Below are 23,067 nucleotides of genomic sequence, written 5' to 3' on the forward strand. Positions count from 1 at the left end.
GTTCTTTCCTTTCTTCAGTTGAGTTGGCTGAAAAGAATGTTAAGGTGCTTATTGTTCTTGAGAGAAGCATGAGAAAGCACAAAGCCTTTTGTAGTTATGCCCAGAAAATAATCTATAAAATAACCATTGACATTTGTTCAAGGATCTTTACAAAGAATGTCCCAGGATGAGCACGTAGGCCGAAGCTTGAGGCCATGGGAAGGATTGTTATCTGAGACCTGATTGTGAGGGAAATGTTTATTGGCAAAGAAAGTTTTCTGAGTTTAGGCTTTAGGAATAATTAAGAATAGCTAGAAGCCTTTTTAGGAGTTAGTGATCTTAAGATGCTAGGGACAAACAGGATTTAGAAAGATAAGATATAAACTGAGGAATATGGCTGGAGACAGTAAATCTGGGTGGGGGAAACTGAAAATGTCAAACCTCTGACCTAATGCTTTGATCAAAGTATAAAAGAGAACCTAAAGCTTGAAATAAATGTGTAGTTCCGTACTATGAGTCAGAGGCTACATCATCGTCCGCCAACACTGCTCACCCCTTCAGGCTGATTCCCTGAATCAGGCAGCTGGAGCTGGACTCCTGCAGTTTCCTACATTGGAGGTGGATTCTTTACCAGCTGAGCTACTAGGAAGCCCATGAAAGTTAATTACTTAACCATAATAGAAAAAAACAAATAAAGTTCCTACATGTATGTATTTTCTGTTTTTTAAAATTCTTGAAATATTAATATAACTTCTGGAATTTATATTTTTACAACTTGCTAGATGTACAGGACAAAAATAGTCTGCTTCTGTGGAGAAAATCTCTGCCAAAGACTCTTCTTGTTTTATCTTTATGATGAATGCAGACTCTCCATTAAAAAGCAGATTTTTTATTTCAAATGTTGAATAAGATGATACTTAAAATAATCCAGTGGGTTAAAATTAGTTGCTGAGTAAAGAAAAAGAGACAGAGATGAGAATATTTTCTGGTTTTACAGCAATTTCACTTGATTGCAAAAAATCTGTTAATCACATATAAAAAGCCAAATAAATTTAATATTCATGTTTATCTGAGTAATGCTACTTTCTTCAATGATGCAAAGTATAAAACACACTTTTACAATGGCATCATTGTGTATTAAATTAATCCAGCTTTCTTTATAGACAATGGGGAAAAAAAAATTAAGTAGCAGTATGCCTTAGTTTTATTCCCATTTCAATCTACCAGCTTTTTTTTTTTTTTTTTACTCCAGATACTATGTGTGTACTCAGTCGCTTCAGCCATTTCCAACTTTTTTTAGTCCTATGAACTGTAGCCTGCCAGGCTTCGATGTTCATAGCATTCTCCAGGAGTGGGTTGCCATGCCTCCTCCACAGTATTTTCCTAACCCTGGGGTCAAACATGCATCTCCTGCCTCTCCCACATTGCAGGTAGCTTCTTTACCCATTCAGCCATCTGGGAAGCCACTCCAAATATTACTTGTCTTAAAAGATGTCTTTTGTAAACTCAGGGGCTAATTTAATCAAAGAAAGGCATAAGTCCTCCAGATATTTTCATCAGATATAATTGTAGATAGCCCATTACATTATATGTTTCTTTTACTTAAGCTTTTTGAGTTTTCCACTCATTCAGGAAAATTTTCTGTAAAACCCAATGTATAACTCTCAACTAAAAATGTTATAGTAAAAAAAAATGTATTGTGTACCTAATGCAGCTAAATCTTGAATTAAAAACTTAGTGACAAGATTGTTTAATGAGTAGAAAATTAATTTTCATCTTCAAACCAATTGACTATTATGATAGATTAGTATTTTTGCAAGTATGATTCATGGATGAATCTTATTCAGAACCACAAGGATGAATTTATTAAAAATGTTTACAATGGCTTTTTACTTGATCCAATAAATCACAGTATCAAATTTTTAAAAGCTACCAAGATTACTGTTGTATTCACCAAAGTACACACCACTGAGTTATAAAGCAAGCTAGATTATAGATGTTCTGCATTTAAGCCAGTTTTCTCATCATGGAAATTTATAATTGCTTTGATAATATTCCTTTTTTTTTTTAGTGAAACTCAAGAGAAGGCTAGGTGTATCTCATCAGTCACCACCCAACCCCCCCAGCTTCTCACATATCCTGTGCTTGATTCTTGTCTAATCCATTTCATCACAATATTGTCTTTGAAATTTGTTTGCAGGCAAAATATTCCAATTGAATCATTACTGTCTTTAAATAATAAGTGTACTTCCCTGGTGGCTCAGAGGTTAAAGTGTCTGCCTGCAATGCAGGAGACCTGGGTTCAATCCCTGGATAGGGGAGATCCCCTGAAGAAGGAAATGGCAACCCACTCCAGTATTCTTGCCTGGAGAATCCCATGGACAGAGGAGCCTGGTGGGCTACAGTCCATGGGGTCGCAAAGAATCTGACACGAGTGAGCGATTTCACTTTCACTTTAAATAATAAACAATGGCATATTTTCATCTTCAATCTAACCATCAAGACCTGTTTTATGTAACAAAGCTTTTTCATTTGTTTTTAAATATGTTTGTCTACCTTCGCCCAAATTCATCAGTCAAGCCTAGGAACTTAACTTGCAAGGCCTGGTGCAAAATAAATATGTGAGACTGCTTTTTGATAAATTATTATGCATTTCTAAGTGATGGCAACAAAGCAGTAAACCAAGTAAGAGGTCCTATGAGATCTCACGGGTTGCATGTACATGAAGCTGTCTCTACCAAGGGAATAGTAATCTGTCTTCTATCCGTGAATAGCCCAAATATTGTTCAACAAGAGTTTAAAAAAAAATGGAAAAGGTAAAAGAAAGTGGCGGCTTCTTGTTTGAGAATGAGCTATTTATATATTTATTATTTACAGTTATTTAACATTTGAACGTTTTAAAGAAAGGTGAAGTTATATAATCCTACCCAGAAACTGTATTAATCTTAAAGACTATGTCTTGAAAAGTCACTTATGACACTTGATTTCTTCAATAGACTGCTTGTCTTTAAGTGAATTCCAAATCTTTTCAACATCTTTTTATTCACTTCCAAACCTAGTTGGATCAAATTAATCTAGACTTTAGAGTAGCACTCCTGTATAATAAATATTTAATTTGGCAGAAACTAGAAATAATAGAAGTTGTCCAGGTGGGTCTTCAGTCACCAGTTAAGATGGAGCTAAATATCTCAGCTTGGAGTTTAATCTTTTAATGAAAATAAAGTAAATCTTTGTAAAATAATAATATTAATACAATACAGCCAAATAAAGTGGTATTTAGCACATAGTTTTCTGCTTTTCACTTCTTGCCATTATAAACATAGTTTAAAAATTCCAATATTTCTAAATAAACACTGCTCTCATATGTTGCAAATGGAGAGATTTAAATAAATATGTAGTATGGATAAAATAGAATAACCTTTAAGATCTCTGCCAGCTGGCACTGAAATGAACCTTCAAAATCATTGTTTTCCCTTTTCAGAAGGACTCCCTGAGGGTTACATTGAAAACAATTCTGTCTTGCTGTCTAAAACAGTTCATGCATCAACTCCAACCTACAACGACACAGAAGAATTCCTGCAGTGTATTACCCTAAATGGTACACAATGTACATTCAGAAGACAACTTCAGATCCATGTTCTACATATACAACATACTTGTTTCTTGCATTTACCAGTGTAAGCTATAATGGAGATAGGAAAATATGCCTATTAGACATGACCGTATGACTGCAGGTAATAAAACTAGGACTTAGTAGCCCAAACAGTTGAATCAAAAACTAATTGTGCCATGTTCTGTCACATTTTAGAGTGGAAATGGACAGTGTATTGTGATATTTAAAATATTCCAAACACTTGCTCTCTTTTGCCTTATAATCTCAACTTTATATGTTCCTTTTCATTATGTCTTTACTGCCACATTTACTGTGATATTATCTCACAAATTATCTTTCATTCCTCAGATAAGTATCATTAAAATATTTTGCTTGTGTTATTGATAAAATAATCTTTAAAAGTACGTACTCCTTTCAGCACTTTAAACGGATGCAAAAGTGTAACTTCCAGCATATTGAAAATATTGCTATCTTCAAACAAAACTGTTAACACTATTTTTTGAAATGAAGTCAATTAATCTAAATGCTAAAGGGTTTGGTTAGCTCCTATTATTCATTTTCACACATATATGACTACCAGATAGAATATTTACATTGTACTTTTTCTTCTGTTTTCCATTTAAATTCCCCCACCTGGTTTCATGCAAATATAATACAGCATATCACTTAAAATATTTATATAATTGGTTACTCAAGCATGCAAGGAGTTTAAGTATAATTCTTGAAGATGCTAATTTTTTATGACTAAAAGCCTCCAGCATTTAAAAATTTTGCTCTTGATTATCACTATAATTATAATTAGTACACAATTGACTGAATTATCATTGTTATATTACAATGTTTGATAATAACTACTGAGACTGTGTTATGTTATAATCCACCTGTGTATCCATCAATGAAGTTTACTTTGCTTAAATAAGGAATGGTCAAAAATTATTTATAATATATTCTTTAAATTTTATGGGCATAAGCACTAACTCTACTATATATATGAATGTTACAAAACCATCACTGCTACAACCTCTTTTTGCATTATGTTAGAAAAATGATGTAGTGAAGAGTCAGTGAAAATTATTTTTAATGATCAGCTGGCAACCTGAGTAGGTCTTTCAGTTTTAAAGTGAAGGTATCACCTGATTGCAAAATGATCGTCATTGTTGAATGTCAATTGAAATGTCACATCTGATTGGAAACTTTCTCTGACTTCCCAGACTTAGTTATTTTTTTAATTTTTCTATTTCATCTCTCGGTCTGTCTCTATAAGCTCAAATATATTGTCTAATACATAATCTGTCCTCTTGTCTAATTACTGAATTTCTTAAATAAAGGAGTATATATGGTTGTTTTTTGGTTTTATTGACATATACTCTAAATGAATAAAATGAAGAATGAACATAAGTACATTTTACAGTTATAATAGTGCATATGTGATATATAAACCAATTAAATTCCACAACAGCATCCTCAAAGTTGTTTCTTGCCATCTAAAATAAGGATATTTATCTAGCAATAAAATCCACCTTAAATATTCTCAATTATAAGCTATTGAGATATATAACTGAATTGTAGAGGTTATTATTAGAAATGGCTTCTGATGTTAATTGAGGAACAACACAAATTTATGGGATAGAATCATGTTATAATTAATATAATAGTCTGAGGTCAGAAGATTTTCTGCCACTGACTATCTGTGTGCTGTTGCTACCGCTAAGTTGCTTCAGTTGTGTCCAACTCTCTGCGACACCATAGACGGCAGCCCACCAGGCTCCCCTGTCCCTGGGATTCTCCAGGCAAGAACACTGGAGTGGGTTGCCATTTCCTTCTCCAATGCATGAAAGTGAAAAGTGAAAGTGAGTCACTCGGTTGTGAGCCTACCAGGCTCCTCGGTCCATGGGATTTTCCAGGCAAGAGTACTGGAGTGGGGTGCCGTTGCCCAGGACTATCTGTGTAACCTTGGGTAAATTATTTATTCTCCATTTCAGTTTCTTTATTTGTAAAATGGCAATGATAATGGCAATCACCATACTAGGTTGTTTTAAACATTAAAAGAGATAATAGAAAAGTTAAGTCATTAATTTGTAAAATGGCAACCCACTCCAGTATTCTTGCCTGGAGAATCCCCATGGACAGAGGAGCCTGGCAGGCTACAGTCCATGGCGTCGAGAAGAGCAAGGTACGACTGAGTGACTTCACGTCCATGTTCAACATATCATAGTGAAAAGTGAAAGTGTTAGTCTCTTAATCATGTCCAACTCTTTGTTAGCCTATGGACTGTAACCTATCAGGCTCCTCTGTCCATGGAATTCTTCAGGCGAGAATACTGGAGTGCTGGAGTGCATCGTTGTTCCCTTCTCCAAGGGATCTTCCCTACTCAGGGATCAAACCTGGGTCTCCTGCATTGCAGGCAGATTCTTTACCATCTGAGTCACCAGGGAAGCCCCTAGCATCTCATAAATCCTTAGTAAATGCCTTAGCTAAGGTTAAGGCATACCAACAGCATAGACTGGGTGGCTTAATCAACAGACATTTATCTATCATAATCAGGGAGGCTGTAAAGTCCAAAATGAATGTGCTAGCAGAGTGTGTTCCTGGCAAGAACTCCCTTGGTTTATAGTTGGCCACATTTCCCTTGAATCATCATATGGAAAACAGAGAGAGAGCTCTAGTATCTTTCTTCTAACAAGATCACTAATCCCATCATGGGGCCCAACTTCATGACTTCATCTAAACTTAATTACCTCCCTTCCAAAGGCCATACTCTAAATACCATCAGATTGAGGGTTAGAGCTTCAACATATGAATTAAGGGAGCAGTAAGTGCAGGTCATTGGAAGACTGATCCCTGTTGACAGACTCTTGAAATTATTTTTCTATTATCCTGGTAAAACCTGTGAGTGACAGTGTTAGACAGGATACTTAGGTGGTCTAGGGATTTTCATTAAGATATAAGGCATAGAAATGTCTATTACTCCCCTGGCATATTTTGAGTAATGACATATTAATTCTAATTTCTGGATGGGGTGTTTCTTTGTGAGAACTCATTGTTGAAGTATTGGATTACTTGTTTACCAAAAGTTTATGCTTTGGTACCAGTGAAAAATAGGAAAAGCTGTACTTCAATAATTTCTACACAATTAATGCCTCAATGATTCTCTAAAATATCACTGATGCGCATTTTTCTCTTACGACTTTAAGCATAGTTCACAGACTCAAAGTTAATGCTTTCATTTTTGGTGATCAGTATGATTTTACTACATTTTCTCAAGATTTATGTTACTGACTCAGATGGGACTAAAACATTAAAGTAGTTTACATAAAAATTTTGTTTTCTTGTTTTTTGAAATCTTATTGAAGGAATTATACAGTCTCGTGGGCAGATAATTTTCTTTATACTGAAAAGAATTGCATTTTTTTTCATTTGCTTTAATGTAGTTTGGTTGTTAATTTGTAGCACATTGGTAGAAAAAGCCACAGCAGGAAGCTTTTGGCTCTTACTGAGATATGTAAATTACAGTAATAATCTTTGCATTAAAAGTGATAAAATAAATTTAATGGGTCCAACCCTACAGTTCTTATTCTGAAGCAGAAAAAAATAAAAAATAACTTTATGAATAAAACTAGAAATGTTCAACTAAATTGCGTAAGACTATTTCCATAGATTATAATCTTCAGTTATTCTTAGAAACCTCCTATGTAAACACAATGGAAAGATTCAAACTAAGCTAGCTTGTTCCTGACCTGAGGTTTCATGTCACCATTAAAAGGAGTTACAACCAAATAAATATCATATGCATGAGAAGATATAATAAATTAGAAGTCTGCTTCCTCTTCACTGAAAGAGGGCATAAGTCGCCCTTCTGTACCATGGGGATGGGTGCATGTCTGAATATTTCTATTTTTTTATAGTCATCCTCTAGGAAATTACCAAAGGTTCTTTGATATAACATTTACAATACATTTTTAATATCCTTGTGGAAATGTAAGCATGTTGAGGCCAAAAAGATCAGGGATACTGTCAATCATTATTGTCCATTGAAAGAATTTCAGGGGACTTCCCTGGTAGTCTAGTGTTAAGGACTCAGCACTCTCAATGCAGGGGGCCAAGTTAAATCCCTTGTCAGGGCACAAGATCACACATGTTGTCACTAAAGATCCTATGTGCTACAACTAAGACCTGGTACAGTCAAATAAAAACATATTAAAAAAAAAAAGAGAGAGAGAGAGAGTGAGAGAGAGAGAGAAAAATGTCAAATGATTGTATTTTTAATCGTGAGCAGAGCTTGGAAAACAGGATACATACATACGATCAGTGTGTGAAGATGAGAAGAAAGGTTGGATCTGTAATGTGAACTTTTACTCATATGTAAAAGACGATGGGTGTAGAGAGAGTGAAGTACACAGCCTAGGAATGAGAGAATAATGAGTATCATGAAACACATTCCCTTGCTGCACAATTTCATCCTGAGTTTGCCCTTTGGTGTCAATAACAAAAATAGTAGTAGTGTAATTTTTAGAATACTTACTATGTTCTTGAAACAATTGTATGAAAATCTTCATATGCATTATTTCAACTTATAGTAATTGGTGGAGGTTCATGAGGGATATTATAGTAGTGTCAAGGTGAAGTTTCTCCCAAAAGGCATTATTTTTCCTTAACTGAAGTTTATTAGCCAAAGGACCATACTCTGTAGAAAAATTTTACATGCACTATAAAAACTTTACATGGTCAAAAAGTAGCGTTCCTAACAACTTTTCCAGTCTCACTTCAATTTCTGTCTTCTAATATCCACCAATCAGATTGGCTCTTAACAGATTATCATGCTTGAAGAAAAAGAAAATAAGAAAAGAAAGTCTAGTGTGAATTTTCTTTTCTTTATGTTTAGAGAGGGATATTTTGAAGCCTTGGCCAGTACTCTAAAGGCAAATGATTTTGTCTTTTAATGAGAATTCCAGCATAGCCAGGGCTGATTCAATCCACATTGCTGTGCTAGCTGTTTATGACTGGTGTCTGTTCTGAATGGCGAGGTATGCACTCTGATTGGTTGGCACTTATTGTACTGTTGTTATATAGAGTATTTTGAATAACACCTTAGAGAGTAACTGATAGAAAACTTGGAAGTAATTGTCACCTCATTCAAAAATCCAATTACATAGGAACTTGTATCCTAGTTGTGGGAAAGCTGTTATGTACACCCTATGTGAGTACCAGCTGCCCACTTTACTACTGCTCTCTAGAGAAATAATAACTCAAGGATGCCCACACTCTTAAAAGAATAAATTGTAATACTTATCAAGCTTTCCACATTTGCATAGAGTAGTCATCTTCTGACACATGGGGATGTCTGTGAATTTCTTTTCAACTTATTTTGTAATTTTCATATTTTCTTACAAAGCGATGATTACTATCCATTGTAACAGATATGAATTTCAGTCTTTAAATCTTTACATTATGCCAGAAAAATAGTCTAAAGGGAATATCCATCTACCTTTACTATTCAAAGTTATTAATATGCAAATTGCTATGTTAAAATGGACAGAGAAACCTGGTGGGCTACAATCCATAGAGTTGCAAAGAGTTGGACATGATTGAGCAACTGAGCACAACACACATAATTGTTTAAAAAAGAAAAAAAATTATCACTCTGCAACAACTCTCAGTATATGAAAGTGTGTATATAATGACACAATTTAATCTATATTCCCATAAGAGGCAGGTTGCAGAAAAAACATTTGAATTTTTAAAAGAAAAATTTAGACAAATCATTAGGAACTATCTTCTGACTCTGAGAATAATAAGATAATGGAAATGCATTTATTGAGTAAATGCTTACTGACTGTGATCTAATAAGAAGACAAACTGCTTTGAAACAATAATAAATCTGAAACAATGCAGGGCATACAGTTAAATTCAGCTCAATGTTTCTTGCTATTGGATTCTGAGACTAATAGCCTTTCAGCATATAGGACTTCCCTCATAGCTCAGTTGGTAAAGAATATGCCTGCAATGCAGGAGACCCTGGTTCAATTCATGGGTCAGGAAGATCACCTGGAGAAGGGATAGGCTACCCACTCCAGTATGCTGGCCTGGAGAATTCCATCAACTGTATAGTCCATGGGTCGCAAAAAGTCGGACACGATTGAATGAAATTTAGATTAGATTAGAGCATGGCACCCCACTCCAGTACTCTTGCCTGGAAAATCCATGGACAGAGGAGCCTGGTAGGCTGCAGTCCATGGGGTCGCTAAGAGTCAGACACGACTGAGAAACTTCACTTTCACTTTTCTCTTTCATGCATTGGAGAAGGAAATGGCAACCCACTCCAGTATTCTTGCCTGGAGAATCCCAGGGACGGGGGAGCCGGGTGGGCTGCCGTCTATGGGGTCACACAGAGTCGGACACGACTGAAGTGACTTAGCATAGCATAGCATAGCATAGAACATAAGGGTACAGTGGGAGGTGTGAGAAATGAGGCTGGGAGGAAGGCAAGGCCAGGATGAACAGAACATTGCAGGGATACTAAAAAGCCAGAGCTTTACCAAATAGGTGAAAATAATAAAGATTCTGAGTTTTTACATAGCCTAGCTAAATTTTATTTTTAAATAATAGCTAGTTGCTGTAGGGAAAATGAATCTGAGGGTCCTAACCTTTAAGGCAGGTATGCTAATTAAAGAGTCATACTTGTAGTCCTTTCATAGGTCTGTGTGTGCTAGATCGCTTCAGTCGTGGCCAACTCTTTGCCACCCTGTGAACTGTATCCCACCAACCTCCTTTGTCCATGGGATTTTCCAGGCAGGAATACTGCAGAGGGTTGCCACCCCCTTCTCCAGGGGATCTTTCCAACCCGAGGATCGAACTCACATCTCCTGTGGTTCCTGCATTGCAGATGTGTTCTTTACCCATGAACCACTGGGGAAGCTCATTCATAGGTGATACAAGTTTAATGCAGATTACTTTTAGTTAAGAATATTTTATCAGTATATTTCATATTTTCTGAGATTAATCAGTTTGGGTGTACAAATAGGGTGAGTTAAGTTATTATCAATCATTTTGCAAAAGCTGCTTTTAGTGGAGACCTATGTAACACAAGGTCTTTCCTCAGAGGCTCACCCATTTATAATTGCCTTCATAACATCAACTGATGGCTGTTTCTCTTCTCAGCACCTCTTCAGGCCACTCACTGAGTCTGCTTTATTTGCAGGTGTCACCTCACCACTGCCACTAAAGAGAGTCTACTGTGAGGATCCTGGTATTTAAACCTAGCTGTTATCTTCCAATATGAATTTAGTTTCTGGCAATCAGATCAGATCAGATCAGATCAGTCGCTCAGTTGTGTTTGACTGTTTGCGACCCCATGAATCGCAGCACGCCAGGCCTCCCTGTCCATCACCAACTCCTGGAGTTCACTCAGACTCATGTCCATTGAGTCAGTGATGCCATCCAGCCATCTCATCCTCTGTCGTCCCCTTCTCCTCTTGCCCCCAATCCCTCCCAGCATCAGAGTCCTTGCCAATGAGTCAACTCTTCGCATGAGGTGGCCAAAGTACTGAAGTTTCAGCTTTAGCATCATTCCTTCCAAAGAAATCCCAGGGCTGATCTCCTTCAGAATGGACTGGTTGGATCGCCTTGCAGTCCAAGGGACTCTCAAGAGGCTTCTCCAACACCACAGTTCAAAAGCATCAATTCTTCAGCACTCAGCCTTCTTCACAGTCCAATTCTCACATCCATACATGACCACAGGAAAAACCACAGCCTTGACTAGATGAACCTTTGTTGGCAAAATAATGTCTCTGCTTTTGAATATGCTATCTAGGTTGGTCATAACTTTCCTTCCGAGGAGTAAGCGTCTTTTAATTTCATGGCTGCAGTCACCATCTGTAGTGATTCTGGAGCCCAGAAAAATAAAGTCTGACACTGTTTCCACTGTTTCCCCATCTATTTCCCATGAAGTGATGGGACTGGATGCCATGATCTTCGTTTTCTGAATGTTGAGCTTTAAGCCAACTTTTTCACTCTCACTTTCACTTTCATCAAGAGGCTTCTGAGTTCCTCTTCACTTTCTGCCATAAGGGTGGTGTCATCTGCGTATCTGAGGTTATTGATATTTCTCCCGGCAATCTTGATTTCAGTTTGTGTTTCTTCCAGCCCAGTGTTTCTCATGATGTACTCTGCATATAAGTTAAATAAGCAGGGTGACAGTATACAGCCTTGATGAACTCCTTGTCCTATTTGGAACCAGTCTGTTGTTCCATGTCCAGTTCTAACTGTTGCTTCCTGACCTGCATACAGATTTCTCAAGAGGCAGATCAGGTGGTCTGGTATTCCCATCTCTTTCATAATTCTCCACAGTTTATTGTGATCCACACAGTCAAAGGCTTTGGCATAGTCAATAAAGCAGAAATAGATGTTTTTCTGGAACTCTCTTGCTTTTTCTATGATCCAGTGGATGTTGGCAATTTGATCTCTGGTTCCTCTGCCTTTTCTAAAACAAGCTTAGCAATTCAGCATTAATACTGCAGAGAAAAGTGGGGATTCACAGAACATAGTACTCTTTGGGACATTTAAAGGGCAGCTTGTAAGTAGATAGGTTTCTAAGTAACCTAGAAAAGGAGTTACTCAAGTTTGTTAGTGCTTGCTCATTGTTTGATCATGCATAGAACTTCCAAGGTTAGTACTGAAATAACTAACATTGTTGAGCAATCCCCACATACCGGACATGGTCCTTACCACTTTATACATATATCCTCTCATTTAATCTCACAAGAATTCCATGGGGAAGGTAGTATTTGTATGCCCTCTTGGTAGAGAATAGTACTGGGGACTAGAAATCTGCCTAAGATTACATAACTGCAGAGCTCCTTGGGTGGAAATCCCTCACACATAGCTGGTCCCTTTCTGGAGTGTTTCTTTGAAAAAGGACTGCTTGCTCACTTATGACTCTAGTGTGTAGAGTCAGAATTATCTTTTGAAATCATTCATTCCTTGCAAGTTTGGACCATAAATAAAAACTAATATAGAGTGTTTCAAAAATTCCATGAAATAGTGAGCAAAAAAAAAAAAAAAAGATTAAGAATTAATTAATTAATCACAGGAAAGCAGTTACAGCTGTTTTGGATCATGCTGGATATATTTACCAGAACTAGCACAATTATTTAGAATAGAAAGCAGAAGCAGAGACATTGATTGAAACTGCAGGGGGAATTCTGGTGAGCAGAATATAATTGCTCATTATTTTTATTTGTATCTTCCCATTTCCTTGTTTCCTTTTTCCTTTGTTCTTTAATGATACTCAAGACTTTGCATGAAAACACATTCTTTTCATGGGTTTATATATTTAGCTATATCCTGCAGCTTGTCTCATTCGGAAGTCATGATCAGTTTTTAATATCATTATAACTTCCATAGTAAGCAGTTGAAGTATTATAATCACACCTATATGACTTTAGTAGAAGCAAATGAACTAAGAAATAAAACACTTATTTTAGTGAAAATATTCTAAGCAATAGCTTAAAAGGATAAACACTAAAAAATGCCCATGTTCCTATTTTGGGCTGTTAAACTATAAAATCTTCTAGGACTATTCAAACGCTCTGTATAGGTATTATTGAAACTTGGCTTCATTAATGCCCAAACTCTTTTAAAATCAGTATTTGTCCTTATTCATCACACTTAGAATGTTAAGAAATTACAAAGATTCAGGAGTCTTAAGCATCAATATTTTTTACTCATACTTAAACATCAAAAATTTTTATTTCCAAGTAATTTAGAAAAGAAATGTGAAAATTAGGTGATTTGTCACCTAACACAATACATGTCTGAAATATATTAACCCAAGGACTTTCCTGGTGGCTCAGTGGTAAAGAACCCACCTGCAATGCAGGAGACCTGGTTTCTATCCCTGGGTTGGGAAAAGCCCTTGGGGAAGGGAATGGCAACTCACTTTAATATTCCTGCCTGAAGGAATTCCATGGACAAAGGAGCTTGGAGGGCTACCGTCTATGGGGTCGCAAAGTGTCAGACACAACAGAGTGACTAACACTTTGAAAACAATGGCAACAAACTGGTGAGCCAGCTTCTCAATGCTGCATGTTTAATGACAACCAAAAACAGTAGAAACGTAAGATTTTTACCAAATATCATTTGACAAGCATATGGAGTATTCATCTGCTCCACTGTATTTCATTTCAAATAAATACGTGAAAGTAATTACATTGCCTTTTCTAAAATCACTGAATTCAGTATCAAATATTATTTACATCAGGAGTCAGAATCCTTTATACTGCAAAGGGCCTGATAATAAATATTTGTGGCTTTGCCAGCCTCGAGGTCTCTGGAGCAGTTAGGCAATTCTGCTGAAGCATGAAAGTTGCCATAGACAACAGTACATAACAAAATTTGTGAGGTTGTATCCCAATAAAACTTAATTTACAAAGACAGGAATGGAGTACATTTGCCCTGAGGGCCCTAGCTTGTCGCCCTGGTTTAAAGAATGTTTTAAATATGAGAACCTTTGCAAAACAGAATTTTGTTAACATTTTCTTTATTTGCTGTAATATTTTTTCAAATATTAAATACATTTCAGTTATGATGGAATATTATGGAAAACAGTAACATTTTATTAGTTTAAACTTGTGAATTTTTTGCACCTTCCCATCAGAGAGATTTGGCTAAAATGTAAATAAAGTTCTAGTAGTATTGGGGTCTGGCTCTCATTCTAAAATGTTGCCTGACAATCAGAGCATAAAAGGAGAAATTACTTACTTTTACAAGTTTTTACTAACGCTGAAGTTTTGGGTCTCTTTCAGTTAGAAAACTGGGCTACTTGTATTAGGTGAATTGTGCTTTTCTGAAGTGGCAGACAATTTTTCTCACTCTTTTCATACGAAAAGCTTTGTACAACTAAAATTCCTATGATCTATCAAAATGATCTAAGAGGACCTCTTAATAGTGAATCTAGCATCCAAAATAAAATATGATACAACATGGGTTAGAGATAGGAAGAGTCCTGATATCAACAGGGAGTGATGTGGAGGGTGTATTCTTGCCATATTCTATTATTTATGAATATTTTAATAAAATAGTAAAAAAATAATAACTAAAAGAGCTAACTTATATAGATGACTCTGATCTGGGAAGAAGCTAGGAATATCTTCTAAATAAGGTTCTGAGGAGATTTACAAACTGTAGTGTCTTAGTCTGCCAAAGCTACTACATTAAAATACTGAAAACTAAGTGACTTAAATAGCAGAAGCGTCTTTCTCACAAATGTGGAGGCTGAGGGTTAAAATTTCAAAGTATGAATTTGGGGGGATTCCAACATTTAGTCTAAAACATGTAGCTTGCCAAACATCCAGTTTAAATTAGAAGGCTTAATAATTGAGTTCTAACCAAAAACAAGGAGTCATGTAGGTGAGTGCCTTATATCTTTTAATATATTGAGAATGCAAATGAGGTTTCTTTTATAATATTCTTTGAAAATATTCTCATTATTTTTGATATCTCCCTATTGCTCTTGTCAGTAATAATGATTAAATATTAAAAACCATATTAATGAGTAGCAAGAAAGTCTCCATATAATTTATCTATGAATTCAATAGATTAATTGAATCTTATATTTTAACATTTTAGAAAAAAAATCATGACAGCTTTCTCCTTGATTTTTACAATTGTGTGCGTATAAGTCATTTATATTTGCTTTCTAATAAATAACAAACATTTTTATTGTAGTTTTTCTTATAAGTGTAGGAATATTAACAGCTTATTTTCTACCTCAGTAAACCTACTGATTTTTGTGTAGGTACCCTATTGTAAGATAGTATACTGAAATTTTTTTATGAAAAGTTTTTTATTTCCTTGGGCCACAAAATCACTGCAGATGGTGACTGCAGCCATGAAATTAAAAGACTCTTGCTCCTTGGAAGAAAATCTATGACAAACTTAGACAGCATATTACAAAGCAGAGGCATTACCTTGCCAACAAAGGTTGGTATAGTCAAAGCTAAGGTTTTTCCAGTAGTCATGTATGGATGTGAGGGTTTGACTATAAAGAAAGCTGAAAGCTGAAGAATTGATACTTTCGAAATGTGGTGCTGGAGAAAAATCTTGAGAGTCCCTTAGACAGCAAGGAGATCAAACCAGTCCATCCTAAAGGAAATCAGTCCTGAATGTTCATTGGAAGGACTGATGCTGAAGCTGAAGCTCCAATACTTTGAACACCTGATGTGAAGAACTAACTTCTTGGAAAAGACCCTGATGCTGGAAAAGATTGAAGGTAGAAGGAGAAGGGGATGACAGAGGATGAAATGTTTGGTTGGCATCACCAGCTCAATGGACATGAGAAAGAGCAAGCTCCAGGAGTTGGTGATGGACAGGGAAGCCTGGTATACTGCAGTCCATGGGGTCACAAAGAGTTAGACATGACTGAGAGACTGAACTGACTGAACTAAACCCTATTGTAAGACACATACTGAATTTTTCTATGAAAAGTTTTTCAATATATTTCCTGAGGATTTTTGTGTGTACATACATTGCACAAAATAATGACCATTTAATCTTTGGAGAAAGATTAAAAGATAAGATTTCAGACGTCTTATTTCTGTTTCACTATAAATGCATAAAGCATAAATTTCAAAAATCATCTTAAAATAATGCTTTTAACAGATATTCTGTTAAGCGTTCTAATTTTCATAGGTACTCTACTGACATTTCATCACTTACTATAATTTCCTTTGCTGTAAGTAAATTTATTTTTAAAGGAAATGACCTTTGTTTGTTTTCCTTAGTATTTTGGAATAGAAATTTGTGTTGACTTTGTCAAATAAAACTGGTCAAACTGCTTCAGGATAAAATGTTTTTATTTAATTTACTCACACAGTAAAGGATCTTAGTAGTTCCCTAATGTTGAATGTCTTTACACCTCTTTTTGAAAATTATTAATACTGGGTTAAATCATGCTTCTATTTCTGTGCTAATTATTCTGCAACACACATCTTTTTTTTTTTTTTTCAAATTCTGATTTATGGAGCTTTTTATCTTGTATGAAGTGGAATAATTTATAAAATATCAATGTGTTTGTTCTGTAAGAAACTAAATAATTCATCAGTGACAATAAACATTTTTATGAGTTCTTCAGTGTTATTCTTAGTTATTGATTCATAGACTTCTCTGTGTAGTATGTAAAATCATCCATTTCATTGATGTTTTCAACTTCAGCACAGAGTAATTGCAGACACCATTTTGTACATATTGTTATACTATCATCATTTTTTTACCACAGACATTTCTCTGGTTTGTCTATGTTGCTAATTTTTAAGAAGCATTTAATCTTGGATGCGTGAATATCATTATTTTTGTGCTGGTGTCATAATGAAACTAATGCAATTGAGTAATGAATACAATGCCTCAAAGGAGGCGTAACTTAGAATTTATACTCACATGTCACCGTCACTCATTTCTGGTGTATTAATCTTCTGCTTCTGTAACAAATTATTACAACTTTAGAGGCTTAAACAAATTAAATATATTCTTACAATTCTGTAGGTCATAAGTTTAACATGGGTTTCACTAAGCTAAAATCAAAGTATCAGCATTGCTCCACTTCTTTCTGAAGTTTCTAAGGGAGTTTATTTTTCTTTGATTTTGCCAGCTTCCAGAGGGCATTCACATTCCTTGGCTTGTGGCCTCTTACCTATCTTTAAAGCCAGCAATGGTAGGTCAAGTTTTTCTCACACTGGATCACTCTGATTTTCTTCCTATCACTTGCTTTTCAACTGTCAAGCATCCCTGGTATTTAGATTGGATGCATTCAAATATTATGTTAATTAAGATTCTTAAACTGGTCACATCTGCAAAGTCCTTTTGTAACATAAGGTAATGTATTCATAGGTCCAAAGTGAATTTCGAGCTGGGAATTAGAATGTGGACACCTCGGGCGGGCCATTGTTCTGCCTATTCTGTTTCCTCTGTCATTTGTGTTTTCAGATTCAGGTCAAACTGCACACTTTCTGTAAAAGAAATTGTTGTATATGAATTTGATGCTTATCCTTGATTAATTGTCTTTTGCTGTCGTCAGATTTATCTTTCAATTGGTTTCCAAACATGTTTCAAAAAGTTGTTTAGCTCTCCATGGTTGGCCAGAAATCTATCTACATAAAATATTTTATTTGAACACATTTGTTTTAAATTATAAATATCTTCTGTGTTAACACACAGATTGTGTTGACAGACTTTGTTTGCCTGAGCTGACCATCAGTTTAATCAGACTAATTACTTTATTAGCTCAGTAAACAGTCTTATATTTGGAAAACATTTTATAATTCCACTTAAAAACTGAGCAGACATCAGATGATGAGTAAGAAAGAAATTTCATTATCCATCTGTATATATTTCAGAAAAAAATGTACTTATCAAGGCTTCTTTTAAAATTTTCACCCAGTAATTTACTAAAAACTATTTTTTTAAATAAATAGTGAACTGTTGGTACATGATTAGGAAAACTTACCAGCTAGACTAAACAATGACATTTATACAGATTCATCATAAATCACAGTATCTTAAAATTCTTAGAAAAATTATATGGAGGGTTTCCAAAGCATGTGAGCTGTTCAGGAATCTTTCTTAATATTAAAAGAACATTTTCTACCAGTTTGCCTAGAGTTGACCAAAAAAAAAAAAAAAATCAGCTACTTGATATACATCTCTTTTAGTCAATTCTGTATATTTAATCTGTATTATTATGACTTTAGGGCTTTTGATAATATAGATTTTATTTTATGTATTGAAGCAAATTTCTCATTATTATAGCTTTAAAACTAGTGTGTGTGGGTAGACATACATGGATGATAGATATAATATGGGTGTATTTAAATTGTGCAACTTAAATCTAGATTCTATGAGTTGTATTTGACATAACGATCATTAGCTTCATTATTAGTTTTTCATACATTTTTATATTCAGTTCACCTAAATCATTCAATAATTTTCTTCAGATGTTTAATCTATTAGAGAAAAAGATCTAGTGCAAATGCATAATTGTTAAGCCACTGTGGAGTTGGTGGTTCTTCATAAGTTACGGTTACTGCATAATGCTATAATTTTACCTTTAGAAATACATATAAAAGAATTGAAAATGGGTACTCAAACACATGTTTATAGCAGCACTATTCGCAACAATCAAAAGGCAGAAACATCCCAAAAGTCCATAAATAGATTAATGAATAAACACACTGTCATAGATATATACAATGAAATATTATTGTCATAAAATGGAATGAAGTAATGATACAGGCAACAACATGGATGAACCTCTGAAACAACTAAGTGACAAAAGCCAGACACAAAAGATCACATATTTCATTATTCCACTTACATGAAATATCCAGAATAGACAAATTCATAGAGATAGACTGTGGCTCGATTGTTGCTAGGGGCAGAGTGGTGGGGAGAGGGGAAACGGGGAGAAACTGATTGATGGGTATGAGGTTTTTCTTTTGCAGTGCTGGAAATGTTTTGAAACCTGATATAAATGGTAGTTGCTCAATGTGAATGATCTCACTGAATTGTTCATGTTAAAATGGTGAATTTTATTGTGTTGAATTTTACTTTGGTAACTGGCATTTAAAATGTCTCTGGTACAAGCGGTATAACTTCTCATTTAAGACTAGGACATTATGCTCTTCGCTTCACAATTCTGAAAGGGGCATCTGCTCCTTAGCTTTCATCCTTGGAAGTTGCATCCACATACAGTCCTTCCCCTCTGGATCTTGTGCTTCAGTAACTGCAGGTTGATATTTTATTACAGCTCAATCAAAACCACACAACCTCTCCCCACCCTCTTATCTTCCTTAACTAAGCCAATGCACTATTTGAGTTCAATCTTCAATCAGAAGAATATCGAAACACCCAAGAGGTGCTCTCTTTGCTTACACACTGAACATGAACATGTATTCTGCTACTCCCACACAAGGGGATATAGAGGGACTCTGTTACTTAATCTATGAAGGCATCCTGACATAAATGTCCTCTCTTTTCAGATTCAAAGTACAAATGAAGATCTACTGAAAACTTCCAGAACTTAGAGATCTATTTCTAATCCGAGGGGAAGATAGAATCTGCTTTGGCTCATCACATTTTTCTATATCCTTTGAGTGCTAACCACAGGAAATATTTTTAAACTAACAAGTCAAGATGTAACTCTTTCTTTCATTCCAGAATCTGACTCTCCTCTGAGGCAACATGTGACACTGACTATGAAAGAAATAGGAAGCAAAAAGAAAAAATGTGATTTCAGCCACGAATAGAAGACTGAAAAAACTATCCTTAAATTAGTAGAGCTTTGTATATAGATGTTGGTTCCCTAGGGTTAGGCTCTTAATGATTTAACACTACTACAATCGATGATTTCAAAGCTATTATATTGTCCCATCTATTGTCTGTGCCTATTATTATCCTGGCAATGGGAAGTAAGAGGTCAAAGTTTAGGAAGAGAAATAATGTCTTTCCTTGTAAAACCTTCAGAAAACACTCCTAAGCAACAGCACCTCATTCTCTCAATTCCAAATAACTGAAGAAAATAATGGCATTGATGTAAAAATTCTTATTATGGCACAGTTTGATCAGGTATCTTGACTGGTGATCACAGGCATTAGTAAAGAGACCATTGATTATTGGTCAAGGGCTTTGTAATAGATTATTAACATCAAGTCTTACCTTCCTGTCTTCTCATATTTATATCGGGACCTTTCAGATCTTCCCATGATATGGAATCCATTTCTCCACTTCTTGATTCTGGGTTTTTCATGATATTTACATTAATCAATAGAATATTAGCAAGTGTGATACAAGGGGAGACTGATAAGCACTTGCAAATGGAGCTTGCTTTCTTGTTATCCTTGGAGCCCTTTGATAGCCTTGTGGACAAGCCTGGCCTTATCTGCTGAAATATTAAATGGAGACCAGATGGAGAGGGACCCCACTCATCCCATTCATCTCAGAGAAAACCATCATAAATGCCCAGCTTCAAAAAGCCCACCATTCATTAAAAATTCAAAATAAATTTATTGGCAATCAACTAAGCTTGGTTAGATTTGATGAACCAACTAGATGACTTAGTCCAGCTCAAAAGGCCAACCCACAGAATCATGTGTTAAATAAATAGTTGTTTCAGACCACTAGGTTTTGGACTATTTTTTTATATACCAGAAGCCAACTAGTAAACTTGCTGATATTTCTATTCTACAACTTATTTATCATTATATCTTAATTAACCAAAATAAAATATAAATTACTTGCTTTTGTTGATCACTTACACATTATCAAGTGTATTGCAAAAGATAATATATATTTTAAAAACCATTCAAGGTTGACAATATATATTTAATTTTTTTCAGGGTTTGTGTTAAGGACTGAATTGTGTCCCCCCAAATCTATATATTTCATCCCTAACCCCCAGTGTGACTTTATTTACAAATAGGGCTTTTCTTCCCTGGTAGCTCAGATGGTAAAGAATCTGCCTGCAATACAAGAGACCTGGGTTTGATCCCTGAGTCAAGAAGATCCCCTGGAGAAGGAAATGGCAACCCACTCCAGTATTCTTGCCTGGAGAATCCCATGGACAGAGGAGCCTGATGTGCTGCAGTCCATGTGGTCACAAAGAGTCAGAAACAACTGAGTGACTAATACTTTCAGGGCTTTTCAGGAAGTAATTAAGGTTACATGGGTCATATGCATGAGGCCCTGATCCAATAAGATTGACGTTCCTATAAGAGGAAGAAACAGCAAGAATGTGCACACACAAAGAAAAACCTACTTGAGGACACAGTCAGAAGACATCTATCATCCAGCACCTTGAGCTTGGCTTCCCAGTCTCCAGAACTGTGAAAAAATAAACTTGTTATTTAGATCACCCAGTCTGTGGTATTTTCTTTTTTTAATGTCTGCCTAGCAGACTAATTTAGTTAGCATTATTGTCTTCCTTTTGCAGATGAGGCAACCAAGTCTGAGACGTATTTTTGTAGCGGTCCACAGTAACGAGCTAGCGTTATACAAAAATGAGAGCCTAGACTAGGTCATTTGGATGGTGAAATCCAAGTTCTCAGCAATATAGAGGAAACAAAGCGTGCTTGTACTGCCTTGACAATACCAAAAATAGGGTATGTAATCTAAACCAAAAATCTTGCAACAGATATCAAAGAAATCACTACTTTTGTCAAATAAAATAAGATGCGATGAAAGATGAAACGCAAAACATGCAGCAAAAATGACTGATTGAAGAGTAGTAAGAAAGGAAAAAGTTAGAGGAAGAAGAGCTTCTATAATTCATTGCGAACAGACTCTCTGATGACCCATTTGGTTTACTTTCTTCACCTAAAGCCTTATAATTATACTTTTTTATATCATATTAACTTTCTACCACATCACTTTTGGTTAGTAATCCATAATGTGATCTTTCCTTTTAAATGTTTCTGCATCTTTTCTGTCAATCAAATGATGTAAGGATTTCATGTTCTACATTTAAGCTAAATTTAGACATATTGTTTTCTTAATTTGCTAAAACTATTTTACTCTCTTGTCTTTTGTTAATTAATTCTCTGGCATGGGGGAATCAAACCAAGCTCTGAGAGTACCTACCTATGTCTGACAAACTCTGGAAATATAATATCACAGACAAAAGTTAGATTAGCCCACAGGTAATGCAATTTAAGCAAGAGAATTATACTGTTTGCCAATCAAACATTTCTCTAAAGCAACAGAGGTTTAATTAAAACTATTGATGATTAATTACAACATTTAATAATCTTTATTAAAATAGGTTTGGACAAACATTTGGCTTGATTAAAAATCAAATAGTGAGCATGCCTAACATTTCATTCATCAGGAAATTGTTTTTAAAGTTAAATTCCATTTTAAGAAAATGTTGCACCATTAAGTCCAACTTGTGTTTAGTAGATTCTGATCTCATACACCTATATTTTTTTGTTTGTTTTTAACTTGAACCTAGCTGACTTTTATGATAATATTTCCTTTTAACAATTCTATTGAAAGATAAATACAAAACTTGATCAAAGACTAACATTTCCACATTTAAGATTCCCACACCTTTTTAGAAACATTCCTCTAAAAGATTACATTTTCTAAATAATTCAATTTTTTCTTTTCAACATTAGCATTTAGATTAAATACAATGTACAAAATATACTAAATATTTCACAGTATTATAATTTTTACATTCTCCAACTTTATGGGACGAAATAGTTTATCTGTTTCATTCATCTTACATATGTTAATGTTTTTCAATGCCTTCTGTTTGAATTTCTAATATAGAAGACTATGACTCATCAACTCTTTCGAACAATAGCTTTTTTTTTTTTTTGGATGATCATTTTTCTCAGCAATTTGTGATAATTCTCTTTGATAATGATTTTATTTATCACAATTTGATTTATATGCAATACTTATAAAATATGTATTCTTATAGTACT

At 35.0% G+C, this 23,067-nt stretch overlaps 1 long non-coding RNA gene across 1 annotated transcript in view; it reads right to left on the reverse strand.

The window, feature by feature from the left end:
* The window catches only part of LOC147366236 (uncharacterized), a 62,971-nt gene extending 45,901 nt beyond the window's left edge, over positions 1 to 17,070 (reverse strand). Inside the window, exon 1 of the long non-coding RNA XR_015132448.1 lies at positions 17,024 to 17,070. This is a non-coding gene — a long non-coding RNA (uncharacterized LOC147366236). The remainder of the gene's footprint in view (positions 1 to 17,023) is intronic.
* Positions 17,071 to 23,067: the final 5,997 nt, after the last annotated feature.

This window comes from Bos grunniens, chromosome 9 (assembly GCF_055505025.1).
Source record: "Bos grunniens cultivar Pamir isolate PY7600 chromosome 9, Bosgru_T2T1.0, whole genome shotgun sequence".
Lineage (NCBI taxonomy): Eukaryota > Metazoa > Chordata > Mammalia > Artiodactyla > Bovidae > Bos > Bos grunniens.